Source organism: Boleophthalmus pectinirostris, unplaced genomic scaffold (assembly GCF_026225935.1).
Source record: "Boleophthalmus pectinirostris isolate CB_2022bp ecotype Guang Dong unplaced genomic scaffold, ASM2622593v1 HiC_scaffold_6, whole genome shotgun sequence".
In the NCBI taxonomy this organism is placed as follows: domain Eukaryota; kingdom Metazoa; phylum Chordata; class Actinopteri; order Gobiiformes; family Gobiidae; genus Boleophthalmus; species Boleophthalmus pectinirostris.
Window position 1 is genome coordinate 1,722,240 of NW_026571447.1, and position 17,808 is coordinate 1,740,047.

Genomic DNA, 17,808 nt, shown 5'->3' on the forward strand with positions numbered 1-17,808 from the left:
GGACAGGGGACGTAGTGCTTTAAATGATGATTCAGAGTGAATCACTTCTTTATTGATATCAAAGGTATTCATTAAGTTGTTATTGCCTGAATCATTCTTAATAAACCACAGATTTTTAATTCATGCTTTAATAAAAAAAAAAAAAAACCTCAAATGCGGAGCATGGTGTTTTCAGGACGCGGCATAGGGCAGATCATTGCCGCTTGCGACTATATTTTTGAATAATAATAAATTGTATTTATATTGCACTTTACATAAATGAAACTCAAAGTGCTACAGTGAATAAAAGTGCATCAAGCTAAAACTCTTACAGTGCACAACACAGAACCAATAAAACACAATCAACAAAAGTTTTATTTATAATTATAGTTTCTTTTAAAGTGACAGATTTTGATGATTCTCTAAATTTTGTTTGATTCAGTTTGGTGAGATAATACCTGTTAAATATAAATTATAGTTTTACAAGCAATTTGTGAGGAAAAGTTGAAAAATAACGCACTGGCCACTAAATGTGAAGTTAGAACCAGAGCTGGGTAGTGTCAAAATTGTTCCTCAGCCATATTATTTTATTATTTCATCATTTTGGAGTTGATGACATCAAGTTTTCTAATATGCAAATGGACATTTTATTTAATCATTTTTATTTTATTTTTTTTATTGGCCCGAGCCAGTTACGGCTATTGTTCTTCGTCGGTTTCTTCTTATTATTTAAATTTTTTTTCCTAGCAAACAATCTCAATTTTGAGGGCCTAAACGTCGACAAAAAGTCCCCAAACCCGGTATCAGATCGATCGGTCTGGCAAAAAATTTGATAAAATGGGCATCGCGACAATGCCCAAAGCACCCCCACTCAACAGGGCCCCCTTGAAATTTCAACATTTTTAAATGAATTGGAGGCTCAGACGCATATTTTGGCGTAGGGTCACAAAATTCGGAACAGTGTTAGAACTCAAGGAGACAAGCAAAAAAGCCAATCATTGTGTGGCTCTATGACGAACAGGAAGTTGGCCATATTGGATCAATTATTCGCCACCATTTTGACTTGGGTGTCTCCAAAAAGCTTCAAGTCCCCTGAGTTTAGTCCATGTCACATCTAGAGACATAAACTCACCAAAAATTCAACATTTTTTTTAGGATACTCCTTATCACGCCGGCAAAAACACCTTCATTTCCTGTTTGTTTGGTGACCTGTCACGGCCACAGGCATTGGCCTAGAGAGCTCAAATTCAAATCACAATTGCGTGCCCCTGTCTGCTTCTGTCTGCTCGTGTCTGCATACATACATACATGCACACATACATACATACATACATAGTGGCGGGGCTCTATTAAAAACTCAGGCAAGATCGAAATTCCAAGTGCAGGTGATTTATTGTGCCAGTGTACAAAGGGCAAAAATCCCCAAAACAGTGCAAAAATATTTACAGTGAGCAAAACAGTCCAAAAAGTATTTACAGCAAAGAAACAGGGTTGAGTTCAGCGACGATAGAGTCCTCTGAGACGGTGATAGGTCTCTGTGGGCTCTCTCCAGGTGGCGGGGTGGAAGAGCGAAACTGCTGGCGGTAGGTTTCTGGCGAAATGTCAAATTTGGCCAGCAGGGCCTCCTTCAGGTCCCCGTAACAGTGGGCCCTCTCCTCATCCATGGCAGAGTAGGCCTCCAGCGCCTTCCCACTCAGCAGGGGTACAAGTTGACACGCCCACTCCTCCTCTGGCCACCTCCAGGTTTTAGCTATCCGCTCAAAACGTAGCAGATAGTTCTCCATGTCCTCCCCACTTAGGTACTGGGGTATTTTGGGCTCACTGAAATGTCTCCATTCAGGTCTGGGTCGGTCATCCAGTTCCCGGGCTTGACGCTGCAGCTCAGCACTGCCCCCGACCTCCATGCGACTTCCATAGAAGGACCTCTGGCCTCCAGGGGTTTGTAGTCCCATCTTTGGGCTACTTGGCCGTGGACGTTGGGGTACCTGCCTCGAGGTGCGCAGGCAGGAGTGGAGCAGGGAGGTGTGGCACCGGATGAAGTCTGGGAGCTGGCTGAGGAGGAGGTGCACGCTGAGCCACATTCTCTGCTGCAGGGAGGGAGGCCCTCAGACCCCGGAGTTCTGCCAGCAAACCTTCCTCCCGGCGTTGCTGACCTGCCAGAAACTCCCTCATCAAAGCCACCATTTCTTGTCCAGGTTCCGACGATGGCTCTGGTTTGTCCTCCCACTCTTCTTCCTCCTCTGACTCCCATACTGGGCATAAACAAGTAAAATAGAATACATCGGTATTTGAAAACAATCAAACTAAATCTATATTGAGAAAGGTACTGATTTCTTACCTGACTTTAGTTGAGGCTGAGTCACTGTATATATATATATATATATATATACATACACATATATACACATACACACACACACATGGAGCATGGTGTGTTTTCTGTAGCGAACAAATCCACTTTTACATCGTGTCGCAACATTAAAGTTCCCGTTCAAACTTCTCAAAGGTCCGTTTTAAACACCAGTAAATGTGTAAAACACAGGAAACATGCTGAAATAAAAGAGTTGATCACGGAGTTTGCCTTGTTGTGGCTCTGAGATCCAGTAAGAATGTCCCCAGTGACTAAAGCAGCACATCAAACTCACCTGAAAGGTGCCACACCCTGACACCAAAACACCCGGATTTATCCAAACAAGCTCCATTTCTATTGAGTAAGAAAGCTTTCAGAAATATTCGTGTGCATAGAATAGAAATCAGTGCATATTTGGCTGTAGTTGTGCATAAAATAAATATTTGTAAACTCTCAAATGAGTCCAGTCGTACATAAAATATATTGTGTGTATTTTATCCATCAGAATACGAATTGAAAAATTACGTCATGAATTACAATCACGAAATGAAAATTTACAATTACGCTTTCATCAGTACAAACACGAATTCACAGGCAGGACTTTACTGTTAAAAATACGTCATCACTTCACACACATTATTTATCAAGCAGAAGAAACATCGATCGAGATCAAGACTGCGCATGCGCTAAAGTTGTAGCAGAGGTAAAACAGAGTAATGGCACAACAAGGAGCTACAACAGCGACCAACAAGTGGGTTCATTCAAATTTATTGTAAAAATGTGTGACGCCCACAATGTGTGGTCACATAGTTTTTATTTAATGTAATGAGATTTTGTAAATGAGGAATAATGGTGGGGTTTTATTTTGAGATGAACAGTTGCAATTCCAATTTTGTCCGCTAGATGACAGCACACACAGTGAGACGGTTTGGAGGCGCTTTGGCTTCTGCTTCGTGTTAATCGACAGTAGCACAAACTACTTTCCACTGTGATCTGGACTTTGCATTGATGCAACAACAATCCAATCTGCACCTTATACTGTATATACATTGGTTGTTTTGTCTTGTTATATGTCTGCAATTTTAAAAAAGAAGAAAAGAAACTAACGTTTCCGTTTATTTTGTTTATTTCAGGTTGGTACAGTCCCCACTTGAAGTCTTTTACCTCAAGTCCAAGTCAAGTCCCAAGTCAAACATAGGCAAGTCCATGTCGAGTCTCGAGTCACTGGCCCATAAGTCCAAGTCAAGTCCAAGTCGTCTGCTTTGAGCTTCAAGTCATTTCAAGCCTTTAAACCAAAGTACCAAATATAGCTTAGATTTATGCAATTTATTTGGCTTTTAAACTAAATTGCACTTAAAAAAAAAAAAAAAAAAAAACATAGTATATTTATATATGAGTATTTATAGAGTGTATAAGAGTTGTAAAAATTAATTTAGTAATTTTTTTCCTTTTTAAATGTCTTGACAAAGATCGTTTTATTTGACTGTTTCAAACACTCAGGGATCCTGGTTTTTGATCATTAAAATTTGGATAGTTGGATAGATCAAAAGAATGTCAATATTAACCACAACAGCAGTAACTATTACTATTATTTTTTTGTGTCTCTGTTTGTGGTGTGAAATTATGGAACAACTTGAAAATAGAATTAAAACTTTGTTCGAATATACATGTATTCAAAAGGGCAATTAAAAAATTAATTATTTCAAAATACTGTGCGGAAGAAATGAGTGCTTAGGGTATATGTGTGCATGTATATGTATGTGTATGTATATGGGTGTATATATGTATATATATATATATATATAGGTATGCATGGGTATGTGATATGTATGTATATATATTATATCTGTGTATATGATGTGTACTATATCTGTGTACATAATATACATATATTTGTTGTTGTCTGTTAGATTGTAATGCAATGGAGGTACTGTGCAATTATTGCTTATAATGTACAGGAAATGAGAAGTCTGTATTTGTTCTTCGTTAATTTGGGACTGTAGAAAAAAGGGGTGGGGTTAAATAAGTATTTACTTCCTCCCACTCCTTTTTCGGACACAAGGAAAATTCTGCGTAACATTTATTTTGCCTGTTATTATAGAATAGAAATAGTTACTTTTTGTGTTTATATCTATGTATTTACGTTTTTGTCTTTTTTTATTATTTTGTTTTTTGTTTTTGTTTTTTAATTTATGTTCTATGTATTACTGTCCGAAATAAATAAACATAATAATAATAATTATTATTATTATTATTACCACCCCAATCACCATTATCATTGTAGTAATAGGTAAAAAATAAGAAAATAAAAGAAGCTACTGTTCATGTCTGTATGTTTATAAAGTCTAAAAGGGGAGTCCATATCTTTTCCCATTTATGCAGTTTGGGCCCGAGCTTAAAATGAGTTGTAGTGGCTCAGTAGTAACTGCGGCAGTGGCAACAAACAAGTCAATTCTTTAATTTTACTTTCTTTTATTTATTTACTTTTATAACCTTATCGTCACAGTTTGCTCTATTGCATCTGATGGAGTTAAATGATGAAGAAAAATCCAACAAACAGAACTCATGAAGCCAGTACTGTGCTGCGCCTGAGGGACTTTGAAATGTAGTAAACAGAAAGACAGCTCCCTCTTCTGGTCACATTGTAGTAGTGCAGCCGTCAGTCACAGTAACCGTCATTTGTACTAAAAACATCAGAGTGAATCATGGAAAGACGAAAGTGTTTCTTTTCACTCCTGTTTAAAAATGCAATATTTTTCAATGAGAGTTTCAAAAAGCTTACAGCACCTGGTATTCCTAGGCGGTCTCCCATCCAAGTACTAACTAGGCCCGACCCGTAAACGACAGACTGTGACATGGACACTGTTTTTATATCTAGATTTAGCTCTGTTTAGCTTTAAACATGTTCAATCACCAGGATCCTTGGATCAAATACAGAGGATGCATTTCCCCACAGCGTAAATTAAATTATACTTTTGCCTTAATAACACACAGAATAAAAAACAACATAATCCAAATAAAAGGGCTGAATAACAGTGAGAAACTACAAAGCCAGAAAATCTCTCTTCAAACATTCACTTATACATTGAGCAGCTTTTTTATTTTTATTTTACAATATATCATATACCATATAGAGTGACCAGACGTCTCTTACCAGTCCCAGTTTTGAGCCCTGTGTCCTCTGTCCCAGCAGATTTATCCAAAACCAGTTTTTGTCCAAGTTTTATACAAGAAATGTCCCAGGTGTCCCTATTTTTAACCAATCTAATACCTGCTGAGGTATAAATTGTCATTTGTTTAGGTAAAATACAGAAAAGTTGCTTAAAAATAACCAAAACACAAAGAAAAGAGACAGGGAGATAGAGAAAAGAGATAATTATTCTTATTTTGTTTGATTTAATATTTACTTAAAATGCATGATTTTTGGTAATTTTGGTAATTCTTTATGGTTAACATGATTATTTGTTGATTATTTGCAATAATAATAATAATAATAATGTGATCTATTTAAATGTTTCTTTCAATTAATTATTGCTAATGTTAATCATAAGTTTATTTAAGTAATGTTTATTTTTTGTATTATTTAGTGGTCTGTGGCAGGTGCACCATGGGAGTGGAGTAGAGCCAAACAGTTTTTTGTCCTCCTGTCACCTGTACGTTAAAAGTTCCTCTTTTTGTATGTTTTGTATGTCCCAATTATGTGAATCCTCAGTAAAGAGTTTTTAACTGCACTTGGATCGCTCTCCGTGGATTCTTTCACTTTTGAGGCATTTTAAAGGTGGAACAAGGTGAGCAAAGCGTCAACTATGGCTTCAAAAATGTTTGGGCCTCACAGTGGCAGTGTTGGGAAGGTGACTTTTAAAACGTATTCCCCTACAGATTACAGACTACATACCCCAAAATGTAGTTTGTAACATCATAAATGTAATTACTTAAAGTGAGTAATGTAATCTGAATACTTTGGATTACTTGATATTGTCATGCTTTTTAAAACTACATGAATGCAGAAACCACATCCTGAAAATTCTAGTTTGTTGTCTTCAAATTGTCTGTTGAGCCCAAGTCTCCATGAATAAGCAACTGTTTACTGTAGAGAAGACAAGAAAGACAAGGAAATTTTAACATGAGAAGTTTTGTTTTGTCTGTTTAAAGAAAAAAAAAACAGTCTTTCCTTAACCATTAAAAATATTATTGATAGAGAAATGATTTTTATATGAGATCACTGCTGCTTTAAATTATGTCCACCTACTGTTAGTGTCATATTGTTTAGACCTGGTTTAGACCTGGTTTAGTCCTAGTTTGGTCCTGATTTAGATCTGATTTTAGTCTTGGTTTTAGTCCTGGTGTTAGTCCTGGTTTAGTCCTGATTTAGTCCTGGTCTAGTTCTGGTTTTAGACCTGGTTAAGATCTGGTTTAGTCCTGATTTAATCCTGGTTTTAGTCCTGGTTTTAGTTCTCGTTTAGTCCTGCTTTTAAACCTGGTTTAGACCTGGTTTAGATCTGGTTTAGTCCTGATTTAGTCCTGGTTTAGTTTTGGTTTTAGTCCTGGTTTTAGTTCTCGTTTAGTACTGATTTAGTCCTGATTTTAGTCTTGGATTTAGACCTGGTTTAGACCTGGTTTAGATCTGGTTTAGTCCTGGTTTAGTCCTGGTTTAGATCTGGTTTAGTCATGATTTAATCCTGGTTTTAGTTCTAGTTTAGTCCTGGTTGATTACTGGTTTTAGTCCTGGTTTAGCCTAAAATGTGAAAACAGGAAAATACCTCTGTGTAATCCATTTATTTCAACAAAGTAACTGTAATCCAATTACCACTCACTGAAGCAGTAACTGTAACTGAATACAGTTACTCATAATTTGTACTCTGATTATGTAACACCAGTACGTGTAATCTGTTACTCCAAAACACTGACAATGTGACGATACTGACTCTGGTGTTAATGCCGAGAGCGAAAAATTTTTCCTTAATTACGCACTTGTTTCACAATTTTATTTGTTAAAATACGTTAATTATGCCCTCAGTTGTACATCACTTATATCAGTTGGACATTATTTGTGTACAGTATGTTGTGTTTTATGTCACAAGGAGGCGCTACAGCACAGGTTATAGAAGGCAGGTGTATGTCAGTATGTTTTTGTTCAATTAGACTTGCCGTAGTTTTAAGTCAGTTCAGTAAAGCTGCATGATGTGTCTGGAGTTCTCCAATAAATATGCCAAGAACGACTAAAGAAGTTTCATCTATCATTTACTCTTCTCATCCCAATGCAACGTTAACTGCAGCAAAAGTAACTCAACATTATTATTACCAACCAACTCATCTGGTCAATCTGGTCACTCTACTTTAGAATATACATTTCATGATCTCTAGAAACATTGTAAACTACTGATATAAAGTACATATAAATACAATAACCACCCTGAACACGCCCGATCTCGTCTGATCTCGGAAGCTGAGCAGGGTTGGGCCTGGTTATACTTGGATGGGTGACCGCCTCGGAATAGATGCGTCAAGAATTTTGGACTTCCGGTCATCGCGTAATCCATACTGGGAAGGATTTTCTGAAAAAGTGAGTGTCAAACCTCCATGTTTGTTTTCCCAGTGGGATGTGTCTATTGTCAAAGTTGATCTTTTCAAGTCTTTTGAACCATATCACTTTTGTTTCTGGTTCTGATATTGTCATATTTTAGTTTTTGGAATTCGGACATCGTAATTGTGTGGTTGTTGGATCCTAACAGCGGAAAACGGCTCGAGAAATTTGTTTGCGAACTTCATAACTGCAAAAGAGAATCAGATGTGTGTGACTCAGACCTCTGTTCAAACTGTTTCTCTTCCCAATGGAATTGAAAAATAGTGAAAGGTGAAGGTGATGGGCAGGACTGATGCACATACCATACCAAAACAGGAAGGATGAAAAAGGAAACATTTGACTGCCTAAATCATCCTTAGTTTGCAGTGAACATTTTGTATGTGGAGCCATCAAAGTGGGATCCCATTTGTTAATCGAGACGTACAGAAGACAAACAGACTGAGCTGCAATTTCTTGTTCTTGTGGTTTTACAGCAACATCACGTCTTGGTCTCTCTGCAGTGGAAGGTGTTTCTTGGCGAACAGCTGGTGCCTTTTGCTTTGGCGTTGACTTTTTAAATTCGTAACCCAGGTTGAGTGAGAGATCGGGATTTTGCGGGATCTTTTCTCCTGCGGTCACCCAACACTCAGTCCTGGTTCAGTCCTGGTCCTTCATGTCTCAGGTCACTATAGGACAGTAGTGCAGATTTCATGAATCTATGCAGTTTGTTTTCACCGCTGTCAGTAGCTCTGGTTTGACATTTAAGTTGTAGCTATTTGTTATTTTTTTATATCTCACATCGGGAGAAGTGGGTGGACGATGTACCCCCGTGCACCATGCCCACTACACTCCTGGTTTGCATGTTTCTGAGTAAACCTGCCACTATAGTTATGTTTACACTGAAACAAATTACTGTATCACCGTATCAGAAACGATTTGTGTCCAGACATGATCCACACAGCAACACGAAACCGCCTGAAACGCTAGTCATATAACTAGACTGGCTTCATGTTGTCACGTGTAAGTAAGTAAGTAAGTAAGAGAATGTGGGTGAAGTGTCTTGCCTTAGGACACAAAATGATTGAATTGATTGCATTTAACTGACCTTGACTATCAACTGTTCATGGAGACCTGTGGAGCATGTTTTGGGTTGATGGGGGAAACCGGAGAACACGGGGAAAAACATGCAAACTCCACACAGAAAGGCCCGGGTGACCCGGGGATCGAACCCAGAACCTTCTTGCTGTGAGGCATGAGTGCTAGCCACTCAGCCACCGTGCCGGCGGTAAAAACAAAGAAATGGAGCACTGTGTCTCAAGTTGCAGCAGCCGATTTCAAGCCAGGGAAGATGGCAAGTGTGAAAACAGTCTTTTCTGCTAGCAAGTAGTTCTAGCGCCACTCTTTCCCATTTGTCTCTGGTTTGTTTAAACTGTTTTCCGCAATAGTGTCACATGATCAATGTCACGGACCCAGTGAATCAGGAAGGCCTGAGTCATAGTGACGTGGTCCAATAAGGACGCAACTTGAGCTCCTACTTGGTTGGTGGCACCAGATCGTTCTGTCTCTGGAGCCGTTTTCCATCAGATTAGTGTGGACGAACACTGTATCCACAAAGAAAACGACTTGAATACGTACTAGTGTGGATGGGGCCTGTATGTAGAGCCTGTCTCCATTGTGAGAGCTCATGTGCTAGGTGCACAAGGATTAAAGGAACTGTATGTAAAAGTTTGATTTCAGTGTTTAATTTAGTAATAAGTGTTAATACCAAAACAAGATATTTCTTGGCCCAGTCTTGACATTTCAGCTCATGTTTCTTGTTCAGTGGTGGTCGGGTTTCAGCCTTCCTCGCCTTGGTCATGTCTCTGAGCATTGAACACCTTGGACTTCTGGACACTCCAGGTTGGTTGCAGTTCTGGAATATGGCAGCGCTGGAGAATAGTGGGTTCCTGGTAGCTTCATGTTTGATTCTCCTTAAATCTAAGTAAGTTCATTTTGTCTTTCTCAACACGTTTCTTGCGACACTGTTGACCATTTACAACAAAATGTTGATGGTTCTTTAATCACGCCCCAATATCTTTGCAATTTCAAGAGTGCTGAAACATTTTAACAATTTTTTTTTACCTTTTAGAGTGAGTTAAATCACTTTTTTACCCATTATACCTGAGGAAAAGAAGCTGCCTAATAATAATTCTGAACACCTTGATACAGGGTGTTGGTGTTGACAAATACACATCACCAGATATGCTTAAATCCAATAAGAATTCAAGTTTATACAGCTTGGAGTTGGAGAATATTCATAAAAATCATGATATGGTCAAAATACTCGACGATAACGCCTCACAACTGTGCACACAGTGTATTTGGATTGAGCTCATATTTACACACACCATGACCACTGTAAATGTACTGAGTAGAAACCACCTGTTTCCACCTGTCGTCCCTGGGCAGGTTCATAGATTGATTATATTTAACTGACCTTGACTATCAACTGTTCTTGGAGACCTATGTAGTATGTTTTTTGTTGATGGAGGAAACCAGAGCGCCCGGAGGAAACCCATCCAGACACGGCGAGAAACTCCACACAGAAACGCCCGGGCGACCCAGGGATCGAAGACAGAACTTTCTTGCTGTGAGGCATGAGTAGCCACTCAGCCACCGTGCCACCATCCATTATGAAGGAGGAGTACTTTAATTTGTGTTTCTTGTCCTGGGCTGCGTCTGAGACTGAACTTCTGCACACGACACACATCTTCAGGGTCACCACCTGTGGAGAAGCAGAGATCAGAAATTATTCACTTTAACTGTTAATCTGTGTTCACACCATAGATGTTCCAAACAGGAAGTTCACATGTGGCTCTTACGGCTCCAAATGACCCTGGCTCCCACTGGCCACGTTTGCATCATGTTTTTTAATTCCGATTTAATTATTTAAAATTAATTAATTTGCTTTAAAATTAGAATAAACCACAGTTAATTCAGATTTAAGTTTAAATCTGAATATGTTTAATTCCAAATAATCATTAGGAATTAAGTGTTTACGTTGTCTTTTTAAAGCGAAATTCATTTTTATTCAGAATTAAATTATTTTTAATCGAAATTAAACTGGGAATTGACTTGCATTGGAATATTGTGTCACTTCTCGCTCTAATTGCTGCTGTGAGCCTCATCATTTTGGTCTTAAAATGTTCATATTAACCCACTCTACATGATCCTTTTTATTTTCACAATGTTGTTTGTCAAAAAAATCCTTTTCATAATTGAGTCCGGCTCCAAATTCACGGTTGTAACCGTGTAACCTCTGGATGACGTCACACACACTTACTCCACTTTTTTATACAGTCTATGGATACAACACGCACACATCAGCGAAACAGCACCCATGGAGGAGAAAGTGTGTACAAAGTGTAAAGGCTTCAGTGGATTCAAGTGCAGTGAGCTCCAGAGCTCAGATAACGCCCACTCTGCCCTATAGAGCTGTGTCAAATCTAAAGATCGATAGATCACGATCTCTACTTTGGTCGACCTCGATGATAAGGCGTGTGTATTTTAATCAACAGGTCTAGAGTCAATCATGTGGCAGTGGCAGATTTATGTCACTTCACGTGTTCACAAATTTTTACTTAAATCTGCACAATTTGACTAAAAGTCCAATGTGCCTCTCCGTCTGTGTCTGTGTGTGGTGTGGTCTGACCGCTCCCCTGCTCCCCTCCCTCGCTCTGATCTAGTCCCAGCTCATCTTTTCTCCTCTTTCTTTCCTTTTGTGCTCCTTTTCATTACAATCCAAGTTATGAAAGTAACATTTTCTCACCATTTATGAGTGAATATTAAGTCCTAATTTAGTGCAGGGACATCGCACATGTTTCTGTTGATAGCTGTAACGCACATGCTTTTAGGTTTAATCTATTGTACAAACTCATTCCATTTCCCCCATAACACCCACGTCTAGCCCTGAGCCCGCCCCTTTTCTCTGATCAATATTACATTTTTAAAACACACTTCACTACAGCCACATAAATGTCAATGAATGTGATTTCATTCTTCTTTGAGATAGACGAGTTGTATGCTGTGGAATTTCCCTGGAAACCAACAGTAGGAGGCTCTTGTCCAGGACAAGAAGAGTCAGGGCACATGCTTTTCTGACTTTTCCAGTGCAATAAAAAAAAAAAAAAAAACATATGAAAAACATGCTTTTACTTGAGTCAATTTTTGTCTAACACATACAGGCAGTGAGGGTCTGTGTGTTAGACAAAAATGTACACTTGGAGTGTGTTTTGGATGAGTCCTGGGCTGTGATCCAGGGCGTGTGGCTCTGTGCTGCTCTGTTCTGCTGTCTGCACATTTAAATCTGATAAACAGGGAGCACAAGTGAAATGAGCCTGGCGCAGGGGACTCTGCTCGCTGTTCTGTTTCTAAATGCTCTTGCAGTGTGTTTGGGGCATAAGGAGAAACTCCATGTGTCAGTTTGACAACAGATGGAAATGTGTGCGACTGCTCCAGGCTCAAAACAGACCCATAAAGTCACTACTCACTTCAGGGGTCTCCAGTCGACTGTGAGGGCTCTGTTCAAGGTCCAGGAGTTCTTTTACATGTGATTCTTTCAGATTATTCCTCCACAGAATCAGGTGTGTGAGATGTGAGGGGTTGGACTTCAGAGCTGAGGCCAGAGAGGAACAGCTCCTCTCTGACAAACCACAGCCCTCCAATCTGAATAAAGAAAACATGATGTGGTTAAAGTCCATATAAATATAAATTGTGCTTATAGAGACATTCTGAATAATTAAAGAAATCAAATATAACATGGCAATAATAAAATATATGAAACACAACTGAATGTTTATTGATCATTGGTTTTGGTGAAAACCAATTACCATAAGTGAACAGAACTGAATAGATTGAATTCGACCTGGACGATTGAGGGATTTTACACACATAAGTGAACACTTGTACAGCAGAGAGCCAGGAGTCATTTGTTGGAGCAGAACTTTTTGACCTGTGTTTGTCTAAAATCATTTAGAAGTAACACGTTTCTTACCTTAAGGTCACTAGGATTTCTCTGGTAGAGGCTCCAGCCCTTTCCTGTCTTCATGGACATGTTATTGCTTTGCCAAGGGCATTCCAAGAATTAAATCTATCTATCGCCATGGAGACAAACAGCTAACACCACCAGGACAACTAACAAGTCAGGTCTATGGAGAGGCGGGTCCACTCAGTGTAGGAATAGATGTTTTTAAAGATTTTTTTTTTTAACAATGAAACGAGCAGGAGGCAGAAACCCACCAGAAAAATTGACAGTGTACTTTGTTTGAATATAATTATTGTCCACCTCTGAGTCCAAGTGCAGAATAAATACTAGAGCTTATTATGGCCGAGCTCTTTAGTGAAAGAAACATGACACAAGTAAGAGACACTGAACTGACCTGAGTCTCCAGTCGACAGTCTGGACTCTGCAGAAAACCACACAGATGAGACACTCCTGAATCAGACAGGTCTGTGTTAAAACTCAGATCCAGGTGTGTGAGATGTGAGGGGTTGGACTTCAGAGCTGAGACCAGAGAGGAACAGCTCATCTCTGACAAACCACAGTCCTTCAATCTGAATAAAGAAAACATGATGTGGTTATACATCTTATATGACACTTTTTCTCCAGTGTTAACACACTATTTGTCATTCACTGCACCAAGTCCTCACAGCTTCAACTCATTTCTCCAAAACATGACTTTAGTTCAAACCTTGAACTCGTCTGAATAAAGAAAATATGATGTAGTTCATGTTCATTAAAGCAGATTATTCTGCTTATGAAGACATTTTGAATAATAAAGACATGATAATAAAGCATTAATAATAATTAAAACTAAGGCTGGGCACATTAGAGCGTTTTTTCTCATTTACTAAAAAAATAATTAATCATGATAAATTATGCTGTCGCTCGTTAACACAGGTCACATGTCTCAGTGCATCAACCAGGATCATAGAGCCCTGCTCCAGCGTGTGAGTTTCTCTCTCAGCACATACACACAGACGAGGGGGCAGGTCCACTGTATCTGTGCACTGGACATGAGGAGGAGAGTCCTGCTGTACAGAGAACATGACAGAGAGTCCGTAATCTCAGAGAAACGGCCCGTTAAAGTCTTCAAACTTAGAGTGACACTAAATACATGATTCCATGTGCGTGTGGAGGATTAGTGATCTATCAGCGGCACTGAGTGGAGTTTTCTGCTTGTGTCAATCATGTTTACTCTGAAAACTACAGAAATATTAACATCCCACATGTTTAATAAGCAGAGAGCTGGTTTGAACTAGGACTGCACCAGAACTGAACCAGGACTAAACAAGGATTGAGAGGATGATTTAAATGCTTTTTGATTTAAATGTAGTATAATATTAGACTCTACACTAATTCTGTGAAAACCATTTCACCAGATTCAGATCCTGTTCCAGGCACATATCCAGAGTTTCCCAAACATTGATGAGGAATAATAATGACACTAGAATTATGCTTAGATTCAATTTAAATGATTGTGCTTAAACGGAGGAGACTGAACTGAGAGTGGAGAGTTCACAGTGAGGATTCTGCAGTCCATCACAAAGCACAGACACTTTTGAGTCAGTTAGATCATTCCGCCTCATATCGAGCTCTTTCAGATGGGAGGAGCTGGACTTCAGCGCTGAGGCCACCACTTCACAGTGAGTCTCTGAGAGTTCACAGTTAACAAGCCTGTGAACAGATATTTCATTTAAATGTGATTAGTCCTAACATGTATTATATGTAATTAAATGTAAATTAGTCCTAACACAGGTCTGTGAAGCTGCTGTTTGTGAGTGAAGACTGACCGAGCCTTCCTGCAGTTCCTCACCACCGGGATCAGTCTCTGTTGCCCCCCTTTAGACGTCTTGTACTTCTGTAGGTCCATTTCCTCCAGGACCTGGTCTGACATCTGCAGCATGTAGGCCAGAGCCGAGCACTGGAACTCTGACAGTTCCTCCTGTGATCCTCCTCTAGACTTCAGGAGGTCCTGGATCTGCTCCAGGAGAGACTGATCCTTCATTTCCATCAGACAATGGAAGATGTTGATGTTTTGGTCCTAAAAGTCTCTGGTTGGAGTCCAGACTGAGGCCATGAAGGAAGCGCACAAACAGGTTTAGGTGGCCATTTGAACTCTTCAGGGATTTGTCAAGAGATCTTTTGAGAAACTCACTTGCACTTAATGTTTTATTTGTATTTTCACCAAGAAACCTCTGAACGACACGTGTGTCACTTCCAAAGCAGTGGAGCAGGTAAACCGCTGCCATAAACTCCTGGACGCTCAGGTGGACGAAGCAGTAGACTGATTTGTTGAAGAGGACACTCTCTCGTTTGAAGATCTCTGTACAGAGTCCTGAGTAAACCGAGGCCTCGGTCAGGTCCAGACCCACCTGCTCCAGGTCTTCCTGGTAGAACATGATGTTTCCTTCCTGCAGATGTTCAAAGGCCAGTCTGCCCAGCTTCAGGAGCAGCTCTCACTCGTCTGTGCTCAGCTCTGGACCACTGCTCTGTGCTCTGTACTTCCTCTTCCTCTTGGTCTGCACCAACAGGAAGTGGGCGTACATGTCGCTGAGTGTCTGGGGCAGCGCTCCGCTTTGATTTGTTCTCAACATGTGGTCCAGGACCGTGGCTGTGATCCAGCAGAAGACTGGGATCTGGCACATGTTGTGGAGGCTGCGGGAGGTTCTGATGTGGGACAGGACTGTCTTACACTGCTCTTCATCTGTGAACCTCTTCCTGAAGTACTGCTCCTTCTGATGGTCAGTGATGAAGCCCCTGACCTGTCACCCTGTTCACACACTGCGCTGGGATCTGATTGGCTGCTGCTGGTCTGGAGGTGATCCATATAAGGGCAGTAGGAAGCAAAGTGCCTTTGATGAGGTTCACTAACAGCACGCTGACCTCTGACCTCTGTGTGACCTCAGAGATGACGTTACAGTCAAAGTCCAGAGACAGTCTGCTCTCGTCGAGGCCGTCGAAGATGAACAGGAGTTTAGAGGCAGACAGAGTGTGTGCTGTGAGCGTCTGTGGACACAACAAGAACATGAACAAGAGGAGACATTTCAGTGTGATCAGATTTATCTAAGTAGAAGAAGCAGAAGAGCAGATAAAGGAGAGTCACCTGTTTTACCAGCACTGGATGGAACACTTGTATCAGCTCCATCAGACTGTAGCGCCCCCCTCTGACCAGGTTCAGCTCTCTGAAGGACAGAGGCAGCACCAGGTCCAGATCCTGGTTCTCTGAGCCCTGGGCCCAGTCCAGAGAGAACTTCAGGACTGAGAAGGTCTTCCCCACTCCGGCTACGCCGCAGGTCAGCACAGCTCTGATGGACCTCTGCTCCTCCTGCTGTAGCGCCCCCTGCTGCTGCTCAGTGGGCAGTGCTTTAAAGATGTCCTGACACCTGATGGAGGTTTCCTGGACAGTCTTCTTGGAGAGAACCTTCTTGGAGAGTTCCTCCAGCCTCCTCTCCTCATGTTGGGCTGTGCTCTCTTCACTGAGGCCCTCTGTGATGTACAGCTCAGTGTAGATGCTGTTCAGAGGAGTTCTACTTCCTGCTCTTTCATTTCCCTCTGTCACACTCCCACATCTGCTGCTCAGGCTCAGCTTATGGTCCTGCAGAACCTTCTGGAGCTCTTCACCTGCTGTGAGAGGAACACGTGAGCAGATGTTTCATGTAACATGTGTTTTGTGTGTCCTCATAAACAGTGTAATATAGACCAACCTTGTGTAGTCCTGTGGACCTGCTTTTCATTTGCCGTGTCAGTGTGTTGAGCCCTGGGCCTGGAGTCTCGTAGTGACTTTTCTCTATGGACAAAAACATTGAACTCATTTGATATAAACTGATGAAGTTTTGGATCAGTTTTATTATTTAGGTGTTAGTCCTCACAGTGAGTCTGAAGGAGCAGGTTCAGGGCTGAAGACTGGAGGTTCATATTTAGACTGGTCACTCTTCATGGACACAGCACTGGACACTGAGGCTGTGGATCTGTGTGTGGAGAGAAAATATTGTTGTTGTTACTTAAAAGCTTTATTTAAGAGACTTTGATATTCTAAAGTTTTAACTTCTACTGACACAGGTTTTTTAGTGCACAGCTTTGATTCTTGGCCATGTCCACAGCCAAAGTTTGTCTACAGAACTACTGCTACTAATGCTCCACAGCTTCCTGCCCACAGCAGTTAGGCTGGTAAATCAGACACTCTGATTGGATTCTATACGACTTTTACTTCATCTACTGTTGCACTGAATTGCCATCGCAGTGAAACAGTCTTGTTTTTATGTAACATAAAAATTACAAATAAACTAAACTAATCTAATCTTGTTGGCCATTGTTTGTCTGTTAAAAACTTTAGAAGGACTTAAAATATCACAAAGATAAATGTGTATTGTACATATCTTGTTAAAATAACTAGTGACTTGACAAACTGTTCAATAATGGAGAGATGAACAATATTATTTTGGGCTCATTATTCAGATGTATCTTTTTATGCATCAGATGTAATGGACCAAATACTTCACATAATTATGATACATTTTAGACACTAACTCAACAAAATGTTTCATTGTTTATTTGTCTATTACCGTTTTATTCACAATATGGTTCATTTAGAAAAGGTTTACACTGTGATTCTCCTCCTTTAGGGTCAGTGTCTGTGGCATAAATTGATCTTCAATATTATTGTTCAGTCTAACATTTTCTGAAAGACATTAGATCCAACAGTCACATGATAACATTGGCTGTAGAAATGTAAACATATTTCAGATGTAGGTTTCATGTGATTACAAATATTTTGTGGTAAACAAGAGAATTTTGGAGAAATGCTTCACATCTGAACTGCAGCAAGTCCACAGATTTCTAAGGGGTGGGTGATACTGACAAAAATGATGATGAGAA

The 17,808-nt window shown here is 40.1% G+C and overlaps 1 pseudogene; it reads right to left on the minus strand.

The window, feature by feature from the left end:
- Positions 1-1,938: 1,938 nt before the first annotated feature.
- LOC110168495 (NACHT, LRR and PYD domains-containing protein 3-like) lies at positions 1,939-16,895 on the minus strand (annotated as a pseudogene).
- Positions 16,896-17,808: the final 913 nt, after the last annotated feature.